The following is a 10,054-nucleotide window of genomic DNA, read 5'->3' on the forward strand; positions in this document are numbered from 1 at the left end:
AGGTCCACTCAAGTCTAGGTTTCTTTGAGCAACAAAGCAAGAAAAGACAAATGAGGAAATTCAGAGGCAAAAAAACAGTTCAGGGATGCCTGGGTAGCTCAGCAGTTGAGCGTCTGCCTTTGGCTCTGGGAGTGATCCCAGCCTTCCCACATCAGGCTCCCTGTGGGGAGCCTGCTTCTCCCTCTGCCAGTGTCTCTGCCTCTCTCTCTGTGTCTCTCATGAATAAATAAATAAATAAAATATTTAAAAAAAAACAGAGTGCAACTTAAAAGAATTCTAAAGTACTTTTGAAAAATATTTCACTATAATGACAAGGCTATAGTTGTGCTTGAGAGATAAATGGTGAAAACAATGATCCGTTTGTAAGGAAGCAAAAAATATATGGCTTAGGGAAGTTGTGAAACTGAACAGAAAATGTAAGAATACCTAGGCAAAAGTAAATACAAGTGGAACATCATTGGAGGAATTATGTTAGAAGCAGGCATTTAAAAGCCCCAGAGAAACTGATGATAGCAGAATTAACAGTAAAAATAAAAATTAGGGGTTCCTGGCTGGCTCAGTTGGTTTGCTTAAGCATCTGCCTTTGACTCAGGGCATGATCCTAAAGTCCTGGGATTGAGCCCCAAGTAGACTCCCTGCTCAGCAGGGATCCTGTCTTTCCCTCCTCCTCTGCCTCTCCTCCTCTTTGTCTTTCTCTCTCTCAAATGAATAAATAAAATCTTAAAAAATACGTAAAAATTATTTTGAACTACAAAAAATGAATAATTGTAATTTCTATACAATAACAAAGTGCTAACAAGAGCAGAATGCCTTACAAGAATATTAAAGAGTAAACAAATAATCTTATATCATATTCTAGAGTTCAAAAGATCAAGGGAGGAGAAGAAAACGTCAAGGATGATCAAAAAAATTTGGGATCCCTGGGTGGCGCAGCGGTTTGGCGCCTGCCTTTGGCCCAGGGCGCGATCCTGGAGACCCGGGATCGAATCCCACGTCAGGCTCCCGGTGCATGGAGCCTGCTTCTCCCTCTGCCTGTGTCTCTGCCTCTCTTTCTCTCTCTGTATGACTATCATAAATAAATTAAAAAAAAAAAATTTACTAAAGTTTATCAGTGGAAGACATTCATTCTACGAGATTTCATAGATCCATCCCTTCTATTTCTCCCAAATCATGTCTTCTCCATTAGTCTCCCCCCGCTCTGCCACTGTGCCCTGTGTTCTGGTCACATGATCTGGTTTTACTTATTTAAAGGACAGACTCTGCCCAGACTCATGCGCCCTCATCATGCTGTTTCCTGTGCCACGAATGGTCTTCCTCCTACTATGCTAGTCTAGCTCTTTTTCATTTTCTTAGTTTTAGCTTAAAATATTATCCTGGCCCTTTATGTTTCCTGTTAAAGAAAACTTGAAGCCACCTAATGCTACTCCATGGCTACTGACCACGATTATTTTCTTTTTTTTAACTCAGCTGGCCTTATATTTGTTTTCTGCAGAATACATATCAAAAATTTGCAGTTATTTCATTTTTTAAGACTAGAAATTAATTTCAAAACTAGAAGTTAAGCTCAATAAGGGAAGGGTCTGTATCTCTCCTTGTCCATGCTATGAGCCCATGACCTGGTAGGGTAATTGGCATATGATAGGCACAAGATAAACAATGGTTGATTAATGATTTGATCAATTAATGGATGAATAAACAAAACACGCAAATAATATGATGTAAAATATAATAGAATATGGAGACAAACATCTAAGTTTACCTTTTATAAACATAGTATGTTTTCCCAACTCTGTGAAATTCTGGCTTAATGTAGACCATAAACCCACCGTGTAGCTGCCAGAGATTATGGAGAACAAATATCTGGCCATTTTGGTTGTTGTAGAGGCCTCCACCAAGACTGGAAGACTAGCAAATATTCCAAACGTCAGAGAGGGAGTCAGATATTAAGCAGCCAAAAGCCTCCAGAGATATGGTCACAACAAGAGCCAGGGGTCCTAATACTGGGGTTAATTGTGTACAAGTTCTAGGGAAGGGCTCTGGTTAAGAAAAACAAATTTGTTCACCAGGGAATACTGAGCTCCTGTTGAGCATCTATTGAGAAACCACTTTGTGCCAAGCTTGCTACCAAGTCCATAGAAGGCAAAGAAGAATAAAATGTAATCTCCACTTTCATGAAACTCAGAGTCTAATAAAAGAAACACAAATGTATACATACATATGCAGTTCTCTGCAACCTTGAGAATTAGATTCCCGAAAATTCTCTGACAGGATAATTTGTAGGCTAAAACTCTAAGAATTTAAGATACAATAGAAATGGTGGACAAATAATGAAAATAGGAAAGTCTTATTAAATGTGAGATTTTTATACCCTTAAGAATAGTCTCTCAGGGGTGCCTGGGTGGCTCAGTCTGGTAAACATCCGCCTTTACCTCAGGTCATGATCCCAGGGTCCTGGGATTGAGCCCCACATCAGGCTCCCTGCTCAGTGGGGAATCTACTTCTCCCTCTCCCTCTGCCCCTTTCCCTTCTCATGCTCTTGCTTTCTCTCTCTCAAAAAAATAATCTTAAAAAAAGGACACTCTCTCAGTGCAGAAGAAGTCATCCAAGGATTTCCTTTGACATTAAAATCTGAAATAATTGATCAAGGCTCTTCTTTAAAGTTTTAAGCTAAAATACAGACCTATTTCAAAGTTCAGCATATCTTAGTGTCATCCGGGTGGTGCAGTTGGTTGACCATCAGACTCTTGGTTTTGGCTCAGGTTGTCATATCAGGGTTGTGAGATCCAGCCCTGCATAGGGCTCTGAGCTCAGCGCAATCTGCTTGAGAATCTCTCTACTTCTCCCTCTGCTCCTACCCCTCCTAAAATAAATAAATATTTTTTAAAAATAAAGTATAGTAAATTTTAGCAGTTTCTGAAATATGTTTGATAGGTCCCCTTTAATATTTTGAAATATGAAATATAAATGTATGGTTATATTTATATAGACATATTTATATTTCATATAATAATATATTTATATTATAATATATTTCATATAATATATTTATTAATTTAAGCGTATATATTTATATAAATATATAACATACTCAATTTCCTTAAGGCCTTTGACTATATGACTTAAAATTTTTTCAAGTATAAAATTAGTTCTTATAAAGATATTTATTTGATTCTTAAGTTCTCTTAAATATTTCAATGCATACTCTTAAATACTTCAATGTAATAAGGGTTTAATTTAAAGCCAAAATTCTAAATCAATCACTGAATGATTAAATTAGAACACATTCATGGCATATGTTGCCCTAAAAGGCCCTTTTTAAAAAAATTACAAGGACTTTTCAAATATACTGAGATTCCATAACGTAGAAATGTTAATATGATGAATTCTGATTCTCCTTAACATTTCTGTATGGTTGACTCTTGAATCATGAAAGGGTTAGGAGCCAACCCCACATGCAGTTGAAAATCTAAGTATAACATTGACTCCTCAAAAACCATACTAATGGCAAGAACAGGGAGAGAATACTTTTTACTGTGATGGCCCATTTATGGTTCACGTGGAGACAGCAACACAGGGCATTTTAAGTGGATATTCACGAAGCTTGAGCTCACTGCAACAGGAGGTGGCTATGAAATTACTACAGCAGCACAGCATGAACAACAAATGATTTTATGCAGTTATGATTCAATACTGCATCTCTATCTTTGTTTACATTTCTCTTGACTGTTGATGGCATTATGCATGATCTGTGTGTGCATTAATTTTGGTAAATTTTAACTTTTTATAAGAGATTCATGTATATTTTATGATAGTAAACAATGCAACAGACTGGTATCTATGTATAGTTTATGTATACTTAAATTTTCTCAAACTTTTTTGGTAGTTTTAAGCTATGCAGTTCATCCGAGAGTTTTTTTTCAAATTGATGTAGACCTTTAAAAATTTTCCCAGTGTATTTATTGAAAAAAACCCTGCATAAAAGTAGACCCAGGCAGTTCAAACCTGTGTTGTCCAAAGATCAACTGTACTTAGTTCTAAAACTTTTAATAGTTGAGACATGCTTACTTAATGAGAAAAATCATTGTCATCCTAAACAAATTTCAGCATATCGTTGCTCGGTTTCACGACCAGAGCTTTTGACTTTGAAGCTGACTAGCTTTTGTTAGCAACTGATGGAACGGGTTTAGCATTGCTTGTATTCCTACATCAATGCAATTTATAGCTTATATAAATCACATCACCGGGTTCAATTTATGAGTATCTGATTCTTTTGCCTACTCACAGAAGTCTCATAAGCCCTATTCTGTTTATGTCACATGATTCATAGTTTGCGCACTTAGCATAAGTACGTATCTTTTCTGACAACTTTTGATTAGAAGAAATCCTGCATTTAAAATATATAATTCCTATTTCTTAAGACACCTAACTCATGGATATTATAATAATAAACAAGTGTATTTTAAATGTCTTAATAGCTTAGTGTTACCGTTCAGGTACCACTTCTGAGTCAGTCGAGATTTTAGTTGAACTGCTTGAAACCAAAAAATAAAAATTAAAAAAATCCAAAGATCAGTGATTTTTTAGAAATTGGTGTTTTCAATTTTCCTTATCTCTGAGGAATACAGGGCTGGAGAGAAAATAGGAGATAGGGCAGCTTCATGATGCTCTACTGAAACCCTTTCTATCCTCCCCTCAACCTCCCATCCTCATGGACAAAAAGTTGTACATGCTAAAATAATAATAAAATCAGCATATAAAATAGAAAAAAAATATTTTCTGTCTTTCTGAAACAAGATGTATAAATATTTAAGCTTTTAAAGACAGCTTTATTGAGGTACAGTTAACATTCAATAAATTGCATATACTTAAAGTATAACGTTTGGTAAGTTTTGACATATGTAGACAACTGAGAACCCATCACCACAATCAAGGTCATGAACAACAACAACAAAAAAGGTAATGAACACAACCATCCATCTCAAATACTTCTTTGAGACCCTTTGAAATTTCTTCCTCCTGTCCTCTTCCCCCAATGCCATCCCGAGACAACCAATAACTGCTTTCTTTTATCAGAGATTAGTTTACATTTAATAAAACTTTATATATATGGAATTCTACAGTATGTACTGTTTTTGCCAGGTTCGTTTCACTCAGCGTGATTATTTTGAGATTCATCTACATTGTGACATACCAGTAGTTCGTTATTTTTTTTATTGCTGATTAGTTTTTGATGTACACATATACCACAGCGTGTCTATTCATTGTTGATGGACATTTGGGTTGTTTTCATTCTTTGTCCATCACAAATGAAACTTCTATGAACATTAAGGAAACATTCTAAGGCCATGTACTTCTTTCTTCATAGAAAATACCTAGGAGTGGGATGGTTGGATAGGTATATGTTATAACTTTTTAAAGAAAATGCCAGGCTATTTTCAAAAGTGATTGTATTATTTTACATCCTCACCAACAGATGAAAGTTCCAGTCTCATCACATTCTTGCCAACATTTTATATGGTCAGTACATTTATTTTTAGCAGATCTATTCTACTAGGTATGTAGAATAGCCATTCTATTAGGTATATACTCATCGTGGGTTTTAATTTATATTTCCCTGATAACTATTGAATGTTTAGCATTGTTTCACATGCACATTTGCTATCTACATATGGTCTTTGATGAAGTGTTTTTCTGATTATTATGCTCACCTTTTAATTGAGTTTTTTGCTTTATTATTGAATTTCAGGTATTTTATTTTTTCTGGATATGAGTCTTCTATCGTATATAAAATTTGCAAATATTTTTCACCAGTCTGTAAGTTGTCTTTTTATGCCTAGCTTGCTCAGAATTTTTTTTCCTTATTCAGAAATTGATGTATTTTTCAAAATTTTTTCTGCATCTGTTGAGATGATCATATGGCTTTTTTAAAATAAGTTTTTAACATAGTGGATTATATCAATTGATTTTTGAATGGAAAACCAATTTTGCATTGCTAGGACTACCCACTTGTCCTTATGTATTCTTTTAATGTACCGTCGGATTTAATTTACTAAGCTTTGTGTAGAAATTTTACATCTATGTATATGAAGGTTTTCTTGTTTTCTTGTAATGTCTTTGGTTTTAGAACTAGGAGAATGCTAATGTATTCCCTCCTCTTCAATTTTCTAAAAGAGTTGGTGTGGAATCACATTATCTCTTCCTTAAGAGTTTTGTAAACTTCACCAGTGAAGCCAATTGGACCTGGAATCTTCCTCATGGAAAAGTTTTAAATTACACATGCATGGTTTCTTAGTGGATCTAAGGCTATTCAGATTATCTATTTCTTTTTGAGTAGTTCATCTGTTTTAAGGGCCAAGTCCATTTCACAAATTTTTTTGGCATGAAATGTTTATAATATTCTCTTATTATTTTTTTAATATTTGTGGAATGTACAGTGATGTCACCTCTCTCATTCTTAATACTAGTAATTTGTGTTTTCTTTCTTCCATGATCAGTCTAATGAGAAAATTATCATTTTAATAAAATCTTTTTAAAGAACCAGCTTCAGTGTCACTGATTATTACTGTTTTTCATTTCATTGGTTTCCACTCTGACCTTTATTATTTCCTTCCTTCTGCTTAGTTTCATGTGCATTTTCTTTTCTTGTGGTCTGAAGTTTGAAGCTGAGGTCATTGATTTGAGATCTATTTCTGTTTCAATGATGGGTGTTTAGTGCTCTGATTTTTTTCTGAGTTGTTACAGTGGGCTCTCACAAATTTTAATTTGTTGTGTTAACATTTAATTCAGTTCAAAATACTTTCTAATCTCCCTTGAGATTCCATCTTTGACCTCTGGTTTATTGAAAAGTGTGCTGTTTATTTTAAAATATTTGGGGACTCTCTAGTGTTGATTCCAATTTAATTCCATGTGATCAGAGAATATACTATGGATGTCATGAGTCATTATAAATGTATTAACACTAGTTTTGAAGCCCAAGATATGATTTAACTTGGATTATTGGTTTCTTATATATTTGAAAGTAATGTGTATTCTGCTATTGGTGGTTAGAAATGTTCTTCAAGTATCAATTAGATTAACGTTGTTGATAGAGTTATTCAAATCTTTAATATGCTTCTGATACACTATTTTCTGTATATAAGTTCTATCAGTTATTGAGAGAGGGATATTGAATCCTTGACTGTAACTGTGGTTTTGACTGTTTTCCTTGTCTGTCATGTATTTTCAAACTGTTTTTAGATGCCTAAACTTTTAGGATTGTGTAATCTTAATAGACTCCTTTATCATTATGAAATGTTTTATTATATTGTTTGATCTAAAATCTTGTCTGTATTAATATAGCCACTCACTCTAGATTTCTTTTGACTGTGTTAGCAATCTGTATCTTTTTTATAGAAATCTGTATCTTTGTCCATCTTTTTACATTTAATATAAAAATAAATATCATAACCTTTAATGAATCATTTATATTTAGTGTTGGTTTTTGAGTTTTATGTCCAATCTGATCATTTTTGTCTTTTAATTGGTGCCCTTAGAATCTTTGCCTTCAATATGACTATTGATTGATATGGTTGAGCTTAAGTTAACCATCCACTATTTTTCATTTATTATCCAGCCTCCCCCCTGTTTTTCATTCCCCCTTCCCTCTTTTTATGGCTTTTTTTTTTTTTTTGGATTGAAGGTTTTTTTTAATTCACTTTATCTACTTTTTTTGCTAAATTACTATAATCTCTTTTGTATTATTTTGGTGATGTAAATTTTATGTTCTATGTCTTTAATATATGTAATATGTCATTTCATATAGAATGAGAATATTCAAGTGTATATTTTATTTTTTTTAAATTAATTTTTATTGGTGTTCAATTTACCAACATACAGAAAAACACCCAGTGCTCATCCCGCCAAGTGTCCACCTCAGTGCCCGTCACCCATTCCCCTCCAACACCCGCCCTCCTCCCCTTCCACCACCCCTAGTTCGTTTCCCCGGGTTAGGAGTCTTTATGTTCTGTCTCCCTTCCTGATATTTCCCAACATTTCTTTTCCCTTCCTTTATATTCCCTTTCACTATTATTTATATTCCCCAAATGAATGAGAACATACACTGTTTGTCCTTCTCCGATTGACTTATTTCACTCAGCATTATACCCTCCAGTTCCATCCACGTTGAAGCAAATGGTGGGTATTTGTCGTTTCTAATTGCTGAGTAATATTCCATTGTATACATAAACCACATCTTCTTTATCCATTCATCTTTCGATGGACACCGAGGCTCCTTCCACAGTTTGGCTATTGTGGCCATTGCTGCTAGAAACATCGGGGTGCAGGTGTCCCGACGTTTCATTGCATCTGAATCTTTGGGGTAAATCCCCAACAGTGCAATTGCTGGGTCGTAGGGCAGGTCTATTTTTAACTCTTTGAGGAACCTCCACACAGTTTTCCAGAGTGGCTGCACCAGCCAAGTGTATATTTTAAATTGTTTTTATTCCAGTATAGTTGACATACAGTATTACATTAGTTTCAAATGTACAACATAGTGATTCCACATCTCTATTTCATCCTGTGCTCACCACAAGAGTAGCCACCATCTATAGACATGCTATGGTATTACAACATCATTAATTACATTCCCAATGGTGTATCTTTTATCCTCATGATTATTCACTTCATAACTGGAAATCTGCCTCTCCCTCTCCCCTGCACTTATTTTGCCCAATGCCTCACCTCTACAAGTGTATACTTTCATTTCTCCTCTCCTAGCATTTGTGCTATGGCATATATATGCCATAATATATGTATGAATATATATATATATATATTTCATAATATATGGATGAAATAACAGAATTTTGCCAGGACCATAGAATCATACATAGAAGCTATGCTTCCAACTATATCCAGGCTTCTACAGTGGAGACCCTCCTGCTGTTGCTACTTAGTGAAAACACCACAGCTCCAGCTGCCAAGTTTGGACATGGCACATCCCCACTAGCCCCAGTGCTGCCACCTTTCTAGGCTGTATGTATGCCCTCTACCAGTCTCTGCCATCCTCACTGGGATGGATGTCCCTGTTTGTGTTACTCTCTTTTAATTAAAGCCTTGTGCAGATGTGTTTGATTGGCTGAGCCTGGGTCACATACCCGCTCCTAACTCCAGGCATTGCTGGGGAAAGTGAGCTTCTGGCTTCTATTTTAGCAAAGTGAGACTCATCATACAAGCAGTTTTCCAAACAGGGAGGGCCCCAGTGTGTGCGGAGATCACAAAGTATGATAAATACCTACTATAAGTTGGGACATTTAAAAAAAATACAGGTATTAGAAGATAATTTTTAAAAGAAAAAAATTTAAAAACTACATAGGTTTTAAAAATAAAAGATACAAGGCAATTTAAATATTTTATTTAAAAATAAAAGACAGGGATCCCTGGGTGGCGCAGCGGTTTGGCGCCTGCCTTTGGCCCAGGGCGCGATCCTGGAGACCTGGGATGGAATCCCACATCAGGCTCCCGGTGCATGGAGCCTGCTTCTCCCTCTGCCTGTGTCTCTGCCTCTCTCTCTTTCTCTCTGTATGACTATCATAAATAAATAAAATTAAAAAATAAAAATAAAAAAAATAAAAATAAAAGACATATCTACAGTATAACAAAAACCTGAAGCATTATTTTTTAATGTCAATAGAGGCTTTAAAATTATGAGTATATATATTTGATTGCTTTTTTTCCCCTATCACTCACACTTAGTCTCTCTTCCCATCAGTATGATAATTGAAAGCCGAGTCCACACTTAGCCTCTAGGTCTGTGAGAAATAGCTGTGATTACTCCAGGGCTCCTGCATGGAAATTTCATGGCAATTTTACAAAACAAAGATCGTACGGAAGAAATTGACTTTGCTTTTCTTGTCAGTGCACTATTACATTCTTATTTTCTTACCAAATCACTCCCTGATGAATATCTGTCATCATTAGCCAGTGGCAATAACATGTTTACTGAATTTTTCAGTAGTCATCCAAACATCTCTTATAACAATTCAGTGATTTAAAGAAAATAATGAAATTATCTTAG

This window comes from Vulpes vulpes, chromosome 8 (genome assembly GCF_048418805.1).
Source record: "Vulpes vulpes isolate BD-2025 chromosome 8, VulVul3, whole genome shotgun sequence".
NCBI lineage: Eukaryota > Metazoa > Chordata > Mammalia > Carnivora > Canidae > Vulpes > Vulpes vulpes.